Source organism: Saccostrea cucullata, unplaced genomic scaffold (assembly GCF_032062105.1).
Source record: "Saccostrea cucullata isolate Sc308-1 unplaced genomic scaffold, CSIRO_AGI_Scuc_v1 ctg5538, whole genome shotgun sequence".
In the NCBI taxonomy this organism is placed as follows: Eukaryota; Metazoa; Mollusca; class Bivalvia; order Ostreida; family Ostreidae; genus Saccostrea; species Saccostrea cuccullata.
In genome coordinates this window covers 51,360-66,164 of record NW_026938856.1, presented here as the reverse complement: position 1 = coordinate 66,164, position 14,805 = coordinate 51,360, and the positions used below count along the sequence as shown (strand labels likewise).

Sequence of the window (14,805 nt, the reverse complement as noted above, 5' to 3'; positions counted from 1 at the left end):
GAGTAATAATAATACGTTTGCCTTTGATAATAATCATTTTTTACAAACTAAAGGAACTGCCATGGGAACAAAAGTTGCACCGACGTACGCAACACTTACTCTAGGATACTTAGAATTCAAACTTCACCACCGACTCATAACATTGTGGGGAGAAGATCTAGCCAATAACCTTCAATCTAAATGGAAAAGATTTCTAGATGACTGCTTTATTTTATGGGATGAAAGTGACGAAAAATTAGACGTTTTCCGTAAAATATTAAATGAGTTGAATGCCAACATCAAATTTACAATAGATACCAGTGAAAATGAACTACCATTCCTAGATGTTCTCGTTGTTAAAAAGGACACAAGGATTGTTACTGACATATTTTACAAAGTGACGGATACACACCAATACTTACATTTTGGTTCCTGCCATCCGCATCATACCAAAACATCAATTCCTTATAACCTTGCCAGACGTATATGCGCCATTGTCAGTGAAAAAGATACAAGGGACATTCGTTTAAATGAACTAAGAACGTATCTTGTTAAACAGAAATATCCAGTTCAGCTTATAGATGATGGAATACTTAAAGCCAAGGAACATGATAGATCGGAATTACTTTTAGCCAAAGGACGTGAAGTTAACGAGAATATTATTCCCTTTGTGCATACGCATAATCCCCGGAACCAGAACATCAACCCCATTGTTCACCAACTGAACACAATTCTCAGAGAGGACGAAACTACAAAGACAATTTATAAAGACGTAAAATTTATCTCAAGTAGACGTCAACCAAAGAACCTGAAAAGACTCCTATGTAATTCTAATTTTGAAGGAACTTATTCGGTGACTAAATGTGGAAATCCCCGATGCGGAACTTGTGATTTTATAACTGAAGGATCTTGTTATAACTTTAACGGCAGAAAATTTACAGTGAACGCCAATATGTCGTGTGATACACAAAATGTTTTATATGTGATAACCTGTCCAGGTTGTAGTGAATTTTACATAGGTGAAACCAGTAACACCCTCCGTACCAGGGTTCGTACCCACAAGCAACAGATTAACACTCCAGAGTATAGACAAATACCATTAAGTGAACATTTAGACGTGTGTGGACAAAGGAAATTTACGATATTTCCGTTTTATAAAGTAGCAGGAGGAAATGATATTTGTAGACGCCAAAAAGAAAAACATTTTATTTGTGCGTTAAAACCAAAGCTTAACAATCTGATGTAATGTATATCTATTAGATTTAATTATGTATGCATATGTTTATCTGCATTTTATTAAGAACTTGAAAATTTCCCGTACTTTTATCTGTACGCAATGAGCTGCTAACTATGACGTCATAATTCATTTGACTTCATAATTACGACGTCATATACTCCGCCAATTATTGTGTAACGTTACTATGTTACTACAGTTGTTTATTTGTAAAGCTTCTGATGATAGAATGAAAGACCTAAAGCTTTACTGAGGTTTTTCGTGTTTTCTTTTTTATTTTTAGTATTTTATACCGACCACTGAGACTTTTTATTGGATTATCTATCTATCTATCTATCTATCTATCTATCTATCTATATATATATATATATATATATATATATATATATATATATATATATATATATATATATATATATATATATATAATTTCAAAACAAAATGAAGAATCGGTACAGTTTTTGGTATATTTAAAAGTAAAAATCCAAAAATATCACAAAAAATTTACTGCAAGCGCTTTCGCCATGTTCGGCTCTTCAGGCCTGAAGAGCCGAACATGGCGAAAGCGCTTGCAGTAACACTACTGTATTAAAAAGACCCTGAGAATCCAACAAAACCCTGAGGAAGTACTGAGTTGTACTGAGAAAACCCTGAGTGGTACTGAGGCTACTACTGAGATTCTGAGGTAGTCCTGAGATGCACTGAGGTTTTGACTGTGCATTCTGTTGTGCTACTGAGGAGCACTGAGGTTTGGACTGTTGATACTGTTGAAGTACTGAGGGGCACTGAGGTGCTTCTGAGGGAACTGAGCTGATACTGAGTGATACTGAGGTTTTTTCTGAGGCTACTGAGGACATACTGAGAGGCACTGAGGTGTTCAAAATCCAATTATATGAGAATAAAATAAGATTGAAAGTGAATAGACAGATAATTCTTCTTGTACATAACCTTCTCTTCCTTATAGTATTTCTTTTCTTTGATTTACGGAGCCACGACCCTAGTTAATATTCAATGACCAAGTATATAATTATAGTGTATATCTTTTATTTTTTTTTCTTTTATTCAAGATTAATAATCACGCAAGAATCCTCTGCGTGCATTTGCCGTGTTTGTAATTATTGTCAGTAACAATAAATATTTTTACTCTAGGTATTTTTTCTTAAACGAAAACAGAATTTTAAATATATATATATATATACTAGACATGATATCTATGTAAGAATTAATCACGCATGAATTGAAAACTAATTAATATTTTCATCTATTTGATATGATGTGTGTCGTCCTTATTTGACTGAAATTGAGAACAAAAGTTAAATTCATATCATTTTATTAAGTGTTAAAAATGTATTTTGAAGTCAATTGAGAGTGTATTTATAATAACAACATTATAATCAACATTTCTCCCAATTTCGCTTGTAATTTATTTTCTGGAAAAAAATAGAAATAGAGTTTCTCTAGTTCCTTTTTTTTAAGGTAAGCTGGTCCGAGAAATTTATTTGATATTTGTTAAAATGACTAATTCTCAATGTGTGGTACTTTTTTTAAATGATCAGAACTATGCAGTTATGCCTTCAAGTTTCCATTTTCAGAAACATGTATTATGTTATAATTGATTTAGAAGCATTTTCTTGACAATGGACATTTTAAATAGAAAAAAAAAACGTATCAAAAGATTTGACTTAAATTCCCCAAGGACTTTAATTTGTGATCTAATGTAATTCTTTTGTTTTCTGCTGAACGTAAAGTTACATTAAATTAACTGAAAATTAGATAGGAATTGATAGAGAGTGTTTGTTTTATAGAATTATAAATTTAAAATCATCGCAAATTACTCAGGTAGGTCTCAATCATTACGATGAGCCTCGTAGTCACGGGCACCTGTCCGCACGTGTCACAAGTAGAGACACGTGCCGCGAAGACACCTGCTACTGTGTTCGTGTATTTTTTGTATATTCTATGTGATTTGGGAGGTTTTTCAGCTCAGGCTTGACAGTTGGCTGTGTTTAACTGTGTATACACACCACTGGCGAAACTTCCGTGCAAAAAAATTGCTGTTCTTATTAATAAAGGCTGATTAAAAACATTTAATAACTAGACACAACATATTGATAAAATTATGAAAATATATTTATTAAGGGATTTATTTATTTATTTTGGCTTTTGTGAGCAATACTGATTTAAAGGAAAATTTCTTTACCTTAAAAAATTAAAGCATTTTTATCTGTGTCTAAAAATATTATTCCTCTTTTATTTATTTATTTTTTATTTAACATTTGTTCATTTTTAATTTATTTTATTTATTTATTTTTTTTAAAAAATGGAAAGTGAATATACATGTACATGTAAATGGAAGAAAAAAAGTCTTTCGGGGGTCTTCATGCAATGTTTGACACATGCCCGTTGTAAACCTCAGTTATGCAAGCCTAAAAAAGAATGACAGGTATAATATTTAGTTACTCTTTGAAATTGCACTTTGCTCATGAGAATGGCTACCGATCGATATAAATTACACTAACTACCAAATTACTAATATTTTATGTAAAATAAAATCTACAAGCCTCTGTTTAAGTTTTGTTTATAATTTGAATATCAATTCTATTTCTAATTCTTCAATTATAAAAAAAATTCTGAAGTGTTCTTAAATTGTAAAACCTAAAATTTCCATGTCAATCAGTGTTTCAATTTTGTCTGAAGTACATGTAGTATTTGAATATACTATCCGTGTACGAATTTTCCTAAACTAAAAAGATAATCTTTTTTTTTTTTGGGGGGGGGGGGTATTATTTTTTACACAGATATATATATACTGAATAAGGAAATCTACGTTAATGTTTACATTTTCAAAACATACTAACTAGAATGTCTTGGTGCATATAAATAACAAAATTTCCATCTACCGATTATACAACCTGCTAAACCCCCTCCTGTTAAAGAATATTTTTACATTTTTTTATAAACTTAAATCCCAAGTTTGTTTTTTTTTTTTTAATGAAATATATTTCATGAATTCGATAATTTATGTGACTGTAATGCTTTCACGTTAGCACAGTTTTTAGTGTTCGGCGAACTTATGTCAACGCCACAAAAATCTATACCCAAGTTAAGACCATTCATTAATGTACCGCCTGCCAATCATTTTTAAAATAAAAGCTTTTGATTTGATTGACGGACCAATTACATGCATGCGTACCGCAACCTGTACTTGTGCTACTTGATTGTTTTCAAAACAAATATCTGGCCACGCGTCCAATTACTTTTTCTGCACCGTGTGAATAGTCGCCCTATATACATTCCGGTACACAAACCAAAATTAAAATAAAGAAAAAAATAATTAATATTTTTCAGGAACGTAGCATCGTTTTTGGAAGTGGGGGGGGGGGGGGGGGGGGGGGGCAACCAGAGAATTTTTTTTAGTTACCTGAAAAAGTTGACTCGAAAATTCTATTTCTATTTTTTTTCTATTTTTGCTATTTTTTTTTTCTATACAATACTTCATATCCTTGATATCATAATAATTTGGTAAGAAGTAGGGGGGCCAGCCAACCTTTCAATAGACATTTTCAATAGTAAAGATAATGTTGGGGGGAAAAGTAGGGCGGGCAGACCCCCTGCCCACCCCCCTGTTGCTACGTCCCTGTTTCTTTTACATTAGCAGATAAATATTTCTAAAGAAAAGCTAGTGGTAGTTTGAACCCGTTACTCCTTTAGTAAATGGGGCCCATAAAGCTAGGAAAGACGTCCTTGTTGCAGATTAGATATTTCGATTCCTTACTCAACATGCAAATGGCTGAATTTCAAGAATTTCCTGTTCAGGGATAATAAAATAGCCAAAAATTAAAAACAATTGGCGTACCCGAAGTTACAATAATTACTTTAGAAAAATACTAGTAGATTGAAATAATTCACTTAGATGCTCATTTATTATAAACGGCACAAATTAAAAAAGATTTGAAAATTACGAAATACAGTATTCCTCTATTACTTTTTTATTCGGGATATCAATATTGAAAAATATTATAAACAAATTATGTTAAGGTCTTTAAACACAGTACAGTATATATAATACCCGGATCCCTGAATTTTCATTGTTTATTTTTTATACATGGATCAACGTTTCTGTTTTTTAGAAAAATTAATTTTTCACCCATTGACCCAATTTTTTTTCATCATTTTAAAGCTGACCTGATAATAATAGCCGAGCTCAGATAATGGTAGCATTACATATTCATTTGTATTCTTTCCTTGTTGTTCAGTGTATTCTATATCATACGTACATGCATTTTCAATTCAATTCAATTGTCAATTGAAATGCAAACCCAGCTTAGAAAATAGTAACTGCAGATTATCTTCAAAACAAGGAAAGGGTGACACATTCCCAAATATCTTTTCTGCTACATGTAGCTGTTGATTGACCGCTCTGCTTTATTATGTACGCTGACATGCACAGTACCTTTCTCATAGGAAGTTTTCACACACCGCCCCTCTTTTTTCAACCAAAACTTTTCAAGTCTCCTTTAATTTATTTTTAAATTTATTCTAGATGGATATTTAATATATTGACTCCTCCATCCCTCCTTAAGAGACCTTAGCTCTGGTTGATTCAAGCTCGTAAACAACTAAATACTAATATAGTATTATTTATATGTGAAACCTTTAATAAGCTTATCAAACATGTAGTCATATCAAGAAGCAGGGATTAAATCCCCATCTTTCATACGTATATACCTTTTTTCATAATTCATAGGCATATTGCAATAGCTTTCCATCTCTTATACAAAAACTGGTACAAGGAGAACCTGTAACCCTAAATTTACTCTTTGCTATGATGTCATTGTTTCATATTTTATTTGGGAGCTTGCCTAAATAATTTTCCAAATACCTTATTTACTGCAAGGTAAATCTTTTTTTTTTTTTTACAAAACATTTTTTTCACCTCTTTATTCTTTTTGTGTAATCAATATTATCAAAGTTACACAACCATTTGAATTGATGAACATAAAACAACGCAGATATCATAGTAAAGTCATGTTCATTTATATAAATTATGTTACATGCTTCATAAATATTTACCGGGTAGCTAATCAATGAACATCCTTCACATCATGTTAATTTAAGGTAAAATGCTGATACATTGAATGACGGAAAGAATTTTTTTTCACAGAATACAAACCAAGTAGAAATAAATAAAACAAAGTAACTCCTTAATAGACTTTATGAAACAACTCTTTGATGACATATTGCTGTATGCTCTTAGAATAGGTACATTAGTGTATAAATTGTAGTGTACAAAAATAGCCTTGCAGGACGTTTATATGTTCATATACACAAATAAAGGGAAATAGATGACTGTGAGGTCCAAACACATACTTGCTACAACATGACAGATATTTCAATAGTATATCATTAGACACTTTAAGCTTAAGTTGTTAATAACACATACTTAGATGATGTATCAACTCAGATCTTGACAGTCATATAACACACAGAGTCAGCCTTCTTCCAACACCCACAGGACACCCTCTGCTGTCTTTACATGTGCTAAAGGTCTGCTTACAGCACTAAGGTGGACAAGTCTCTGACACACGGTGATTGAATCGAAATGAAAATGTCCTTTATCGTTGTCAGCAAGGGGAAATATGTCCAACACAACCCAATGATGAGTAGCTCTGTTCACACGATGCAGAAGAAAGGAATGGATTTCTCCGAACTGGGTCCCATTTGAGCAAGGAACTTTCACAATAGAAGTCTTTCTTCTTTTACAACCCTTAGCAATGAATTTATGACACCGTCCATTAATGTCCACAAAGTCACAGCTTTTGTCATTTTCTACCACAAATTCATCAAAGTTCAAGATGTTGATGTTCAGGGCGCACTTGTAGAATGTCATCATGTGTTGGCTCATCTGTGGAGTCAATTGCCGAGTTTTGTTGCTGATTGGTGGCGGCGGCGACAACGGTTGCGGCTCCAATGTTGGGGACTCGCTGTACTCAGATGCAATTTTCTCTGAAAGGTGAGTGAGTTTGTTGTCACAGTTGAATATCTCGGAAGGCTTGAAGCGTTGAGACAACACCATGTGAACACACCAGTCATAAATCTGAAATAAAGAATGAAAATTGTGAAGAAAAAGAAACCTTTCATAATACAATGCAAATTATGAGTTTTCAAAAGATTAAAACAAAAACATTACAGGTGAGATACAGTAGCTACGAGAAGTAAGAAATTAAACATTTTCTCACAATATTTTCATAATAATACACAGTCCATTTGACTCTTTATTATTCTATCATGACATTAAGGAATCTGTATTTCATTACTAAAAATTTAACTATTTGACCCCCGCTAGAGTAGGTCTTTATATTTTATTCTATAAGAGGTGTTCACTATTGAATAATACACAGCATGATACGCCCATCAAATATTGTTCAATAATCATAAATTGGTTAGGGTGCAAGAAAATCAAGTAACTTGATTAACAGATTTCCATTTCTTATTACATATACATCTCTAAGAAATTTAAAAAATTTGTTTATTGCATATTTTATGAAATAATGGAAATGCTACAGTCTGAAAAAGAGCTAAAAAAATATAAAAGCTGAGAAAATTCTGCCATCACTGAACTTACTATGTATATGCAAACATCCTGTGAATTGATCAACAAAGAAACACTATTACCCTGATTACATTTAACAGTAATTTCTTTGGAAAAATAGTAATTATACTTTTTTAATTAAACTTACTACATATGTTTCCATCACAGTTGATTCCTCGACACCTTTTCTCAAGCATTGACGGCTAATCCATCCATTAGCCCTTTCGTAGGGAAACAGCCAACGACCATAAACTGGGCCAAACTCTTCCAGACCATCCACGATGTGATGTATAAGATGTGTAGTCAAATTCTGAAATAATAAGAAAATTTTCATCAAGCTGATACATAAATAATTTCCATATAAGTTGACTCTCCATAATTTTTTTTTAAGTACCTGCACTATTTAAGACTGTCTATAAGATTTCCACCAAAAAAAATTATTTGATGGATTACAGTGAACAAAAAAAAATATCCAAGTTTAAAATTCAATTTGCAAATGTTACCTGGAGTGACAGTGGGAAATCCCTCTCCACTAGACACAGAGCATGATGAACATCAATCTGCAACTGTTCAATGGCTGCTTGATGAATGGATGGGGAGATAACTCTCTTCAGGGTATCAAATACAAAGAAAAGAGTTTCTTCTTGCTTTGGAGGTAAAAATCCTCTGATACACCACTGAAGCCCACCAGTAGTCACAAACTGAAAAAAGACACCATTGTTTTAATCAAAGGATCTGTAAATGAACATACAGAATATTAATCTGCATTTTGCATTTCTATAAAAAAAAATTCCATAAAACAATGATTAATATATATAAACTAATATTGAATGTTCATTACATTATTTACATAAAAAAAGGATAAAAACTGAAAATGACGTCCTTGATACTTTAACGACCATGCATATATTTTATAATATTTAAAAAACATCGGCTTAGATAATAAGTAACTTCACAATTACAAGCTGTAAATTATTACCTGTAACTTGGAACTCATAGTTCTCAATGTCCAGGGCTTGGAGAAATGTGGCCCAGGTGTAATCCCATTAGCTTGGCTGTATACTATTTCACAGGCCCTCTTGTCAGCTTCCTTAATCTGCTTCTTTGTAAGTTCCCATGGAATTGTTCGTGAACTGTCTTGGCGTGAAGTTTGAGTCTTGTCAGTCTTCTTTTTCTTTGGCCTACTTTCCAGCTGCTCGTCGTCCGCTACGATGTCTGTAAATCGTGCATATGAATGTTCACAATGTAAGACTTTCTCTGAACTCAGTTTTCCAGTCAACATTTCTAAAACATGATTTACGAAGTCTGCAAAGGTGTGCATCCCGTCTGGTTGCATCTGCTGCATCCTATTGTGGTACGGAAGTTTCTGAAGGAAGTATTCTCCTTTTAGACCGGTTTCTTTCTGGTGTTTAGCTTTCTGGGATTTATTTCTTTTCAGCTCAAATTCTTTGCGCAGCTCAGCTTCCTCTTCACATGTATAAGATGTTGGTTTCTGCTCCCTTTCACAACCACGTTTACCAAAGCCATCCTCAGACCTCAGGGGATGATTCGAATCCAGAAACCTACGATTTGAGAGATGGATAGTCTTGTGCAGATGTTTACAATACTCTCCTACATCTCGGCAGTACGGACAAGATCTCAGTGCACCATGTCCAGACAGATGAAACACTTTGGAATATGCTGGAATATCACACAGGTACTGAAGTAATGCCACTTTCACATTCATCGGTGCCATTTCATACGCATTGTACAGTGTGAATTCCGAAAGTGATAGAAGTTCATCAATTAGAAGTTCTAGATATGGCTCCAGGGACTTTGGCTCACTGCCGTTAATTCCACTGGGAATTACTCCTACCAACAGCATAGGTCCTAAAAGTTGGCGAATTTCAAATGGTAGGTTGATCCACGTCAGAATGAGAGGCCACATGGATTTCTGACTGGTCATGTGTTTATTAGGATTCACTCCATCTGTGAATAGGGACAATGGAACTGTATGGCATTCCTGCTGTCCTTGGAAGACCCCTCCAGTTTCAAACCAGGACTTGTACACTTTGCCATCGGTAAAGTCTCTTAGATTTCCATTTGCAGAGACTCCTCTATTTGAATAAAGCAATTTACACAAGTTAGAAGTCCCAAACCAGCGACTCAGTCTTGGTCCTAAAGGCATGTAAGTGTATTTCTTCTGCACAACTCACAGATAGGGCAATTCTGCAAACTGGAATATTCTTTGTCTTTTAAGTCTCTGTAAAGTATGCAGTCATTGACGCAGGCATCATACTTCTCAAGAGGCATCAGGAGTGGCGATATGAAATCTTTGGCTTCTCGGAATGACTGTGGCAGGCAATTAGGTTGTGGAAGTGATGACTTTTCACAGGCCAAGGAATCCGACACTGCTGATTTTGACATGCCATGGTTCATACTAAATATGTACATGTGTTTTGTCACTGCATCTAAAACGCTAGTTGTTGATCCTTCAAATAATGGCTGCTGGAATCTGCAATCTGTGAAAATAGCCTCATCATATGGGAATTTTGGTACTATCGGGGCACTAATACTTTTCACATACTGTCTTTCATGGTGGTAGAAAGTTGATCTGGGAATCCATTTTCCCTCACACTTCTGACACAGGCAAAATTTCTGCTGTTCTGTAAAAAAAAAAAAATCAATTATTTCTGCTGTTCTGTAAAAAAAAATCAATTGATATGCAGAACTTACAAAAAAATCAACAAACAAACATTAAAATTAACACATTTCACTAATTGAAAGAAATAAAATTGAAAAAGAAATTGCAAGTTTTAATTAATTTCAATGTTTGAGGATTGATCTGCATGTTTTATTTACATATAATTAAATCTTGAGAAAAAAAAATCCAAAATCACCATCTGATTTCTGCATTACTTCACTGGGGATAAAACAAATGAAGTATAAAATACAGATATAGAAACAGATCATGTCTGCTCAAAACAAAAGTTAACCCATCTTCTCTCTATCACTGATTCAGTAGTTATGAGAGATGACTGTTAATCACTCTGTGAATTGGACTTACACAAAAAGCTTGTGATGTGAAACTTCCAACTAACACAGTAGCTCTGTGTGAAACTTCCAACTAACACAGAAGCTCTGTGTATACACATCAAAGGGCAGCTGATCAAAGGGACTGTTTCAGCCAACCCTCTGTTGTGAAACTCAGAGTCAGTGTCTAGATTTTTTATTTTACATTGATGATTAAAAAACATAGTAAAATGACAGCTAAAACATGGGAGCTTCATCATGTGAATTAAATTAATCTAAAAAAAAAGAAGAAGAAATTCTCCTGAATATTTTTCTCATTCGACATTTTTGAAACAGAAATTAATCCAATAAATGCTGCTCCAATTTATTTTCTTTATTATATTTTTTCTTTATTATTTGATAATTTAATCATTTGTATTATATATATATATATATATATATATATATATATATATATATATATATATATATATATATATATATATATATATATATATATATATATATATATTAAAAACAGCATTAAAATGTAAAGGTTTCTTGAAAGTTTTATTAGATTATACATGTACAGATGTATGTTGAAAAATTGAACTCTACCAAATAATTACCAGTATTCAAAATGAAAATTATTTAAAATATATAATTATATATGCTTAGTTTATACATGGTTTTTAATAATTATATGTAATATTGAACAACAAAATACCCGGGTCAGTTCATTAAAATAAAATTCAATTCTTAATTAATGAGAATTTTTTTTTAATTTAAATGTTGGTTTCATTGATTTGTATTTAAAATTGTGTTGGAAATGAAATGAAAGCAAGCTTGTTCAAAATTGCTAAACAACATATTAATTATGATTACAATGATCAAATTAATTATGATGATAAGCATTTTAGTATTTTAATTAGAGCCGAGCTCGTTGCAAAGCAACGAATAGGTCTTCCGTTGGAGCTACGGATAAGGGCCGGTACACACGGTAAGGCTAGCCTTATAAGTCTTAAATCGTACGTTTTGCAGGACGTACGGCTCTCGTGTCCACACGCTAAGGCAAGACTTACAATATTATAAACAACATTTGTACATAAATGCCATGCGTTTTTAACTATAAATAGTGTGCATTATTAAACAAAATAATGGATTACTAGTTAGGACTTTAAATTAGTTTTATCGACCAAGGCATCAACACTTCTTAACAAGGAGGAGGAGGTTATCTGAAGTATTTGTAGATATTTTCATTATCTTACTCGAATATACTCTGTGTTTTCTTTAATATACCAACGTGTATGGTTTTATAAAAATAGATTGAACTTTGGGTAAATGGTTTTCATTGGTCAAGAATTAAAAGTCAGCTAAGTCTTGTATTAGAAAATAGAGCAGTGTTCTATTCTAAAGTCAGACTTGTAAGGCTCGAAAAAACCAGTATTAAGGGTGTACACACGGTAAGGCTAGAACTTAAGTTTCATGACTTATAAGGCAAGCCTTACCGTGTGTATCGACCTTAAGAAGACGTAACCTTGAGTCTAGGTCAAAAGCCACATTCTTAAGTTCTACAAATGAAAATTTAAACCTTTTAAGAGAAGCAACTTGCAATGTTTAGCTAGGAAAAAGACTGTAAAGGAATATACATGTGTAAATGTGACCTTGAACTCTCCAAATGACTTTGATCTAAGCAATGACTAGCTCTCGTTAGAAAAATATTATCCATGTGTTACCGTCTGGAAAATTTCAAACATTTTATTGAGATATTCTTTCTGTCCATGCATCCAACCAAAAACATCTTATCCTTGGGGACTTTGAACTCGAGTCAAGGTCACTTCCCATCCTGCATTATATCAGCAATGTTTCACTAGTAGAAAAATGGTAGCGAATTTACAGTTTCACTGTCACTAATCTTGACTCGTCCAAATGACTGGATATGTTCAGCCATGAGTTTTTTTTTCTGACTATAATCGAGGCAAAATGATTCATTGGGTTCAACACAATGTCGAGACTATAGCTCTACTTGTTTGTACTTATAACAAATGAAAAAAAAAAACTAGCCATTGCCATCAAACCAAAACTGTGGAAGGAGTAGCGTTTTAAAGGAATTTCACATAAATTTCTATTTTTTGTTATCATGACAACACCGTTCATCGAAATCAAAAACGATGCACTTAATTATGTATCACATTGAAGTCTACTTGTGTGTCCAGTTATATTGAAATCAAACTAAAACTGTAGGAGGAGTAGCATTTTTAAGGAATTATATACAGAAATTTCTATTTTTAGTAACCATGGCAACACCGTTCATCGAAATCAAAAACGGATGCACGATATTTTGTATCTTAGTGAAGGCTACTTATGTGCCAAACAATATTGAATTCAGACAAAAACTGTTGAAGAAGTCGCATTTTAAAGCATTCAAAAACCGATGCACTATACTATGTATCTTAGAGATGTGTACTTGTGTGCCAGGTTATATTGAAATCAGACCAAAACGGTAGGAAGAGTAGTATTTTGAAAAATTGTTTACAGACAGACAGATAGCTAGACAGACGAACGGACGGCAGACACTTTACTATCGCATCCCACAGACAGGTGGGACAGATATTTATATATCGAAAATAACCAAATTAAATAAAGAAATCATTTTTAAAGCATTAAATCGTAGCAAAAAAGAAAATATCAATGGATGCGACACTTTTCAGACGAGGGAAGAGATATGAACCTCTAATAAATACGATACTCATGTACATGTATCAGATCATTGCACGTCGGCAATCTAAAATGACACATATTATTTGTTTTCTTTGTATAACTTAACCCCCCCCCCCCCCTAATTTCTTAAAAAATGTTTGTACTATCAAGAAAATCGGTTACTTTTCATAAAGACTACGACGTTTCTTTCATTTTCAAGAACCATATAATAGCGAGCGCAGCGAGCTCAATAGAATAACGTGTAAGAAAAGAAGTTCGGAATTGTACACACGTCAAGCAAATTTTGTTGTGCAACATTCCCAGAGCTCCTTTACTACCCAATGTACTTTGCGCGAATAAATAAACAGATAATAACACAAGTACAGTGTAACAGCTTTTTAAAAAGCTTGACTGACTAATGTCATCAATATCTATAAAATCTATGAGCATGATACATGTAAACTATAAACGTTTACATTGGGGGGGGGGTTAAATTATTTCACTGGAGTAAATTATGGAGATGTTGCACAAAACATAACCATATATACTGTTTGTATCTCAAATAAAAAATGAAATCATGATCATGTCCCGCTGTAGATTCGAACCCGGGACGTAAAGATGAACACCTCTGTCCGCAAGTCTGAAATGGTTTTAAAGGATGGCAGCTGAAAATATGATAACTACAAGAAATTGGGAATCTAACAATTTTGACTGACTTGTAGAATATGATTGATAGTTTCTTGGGTATGCCAAAGTATCAAAGATTGTTGGAAACGTGGGAAAAATAATTAAAGCTTTAAATGACCCAACAAACTTGACGGCGATATATGAATGACATGGTGCAGATTCAGAAAGTTTTTCCCAGAAATGAGGGGTCAACATCAAATGTTTTATTACTTTAAATGATGTAACTTCTAACTCATTTCACAATGTCACCGAATTGTTTGTTTGTTTTTTTTTTTCCAAAGCTCGACCAGGATTCTGACAAAAAAGAACAGACTTAATATAATTCATGCAGTTTTCATTTTCATTCAATAGAATAGTCCAGAAAATGGGTGCTAAAACCTACATGTGACATTTTGGCGCGAAATAATAGTGTCACCCCTTACCTAGAAGACAAATGGACTAATCCAGAAGGATAGAAACGCAGAAAAAAGGTCAAACGGACATATATCCGTATAAGAACTCTCATGAAATGAATATATGCTAGCAAAAGGCTAGAGAAAATAAATACTTCAATGTATTGTATTATCAATATGTTTATTATTCTGCTAACAGAATAGATAACTGTTGTTGCTGAAATACATGT

At 33.1% G+C, this 14,805-nt stretch overlaps 1 pseudogene; it reads right to left on the bottom strand.

Annotated features, from left to right (window-relative positions):
• Nucleotides 1–6,228: 6,228 nt before the first annotated feature.
• Nucleotides 6,229–14,805, bottom strand: part of LOC134251539 (uncharacterized) — a 30,310-nt pseudogene continuing 21,733 nt past the window's right edge.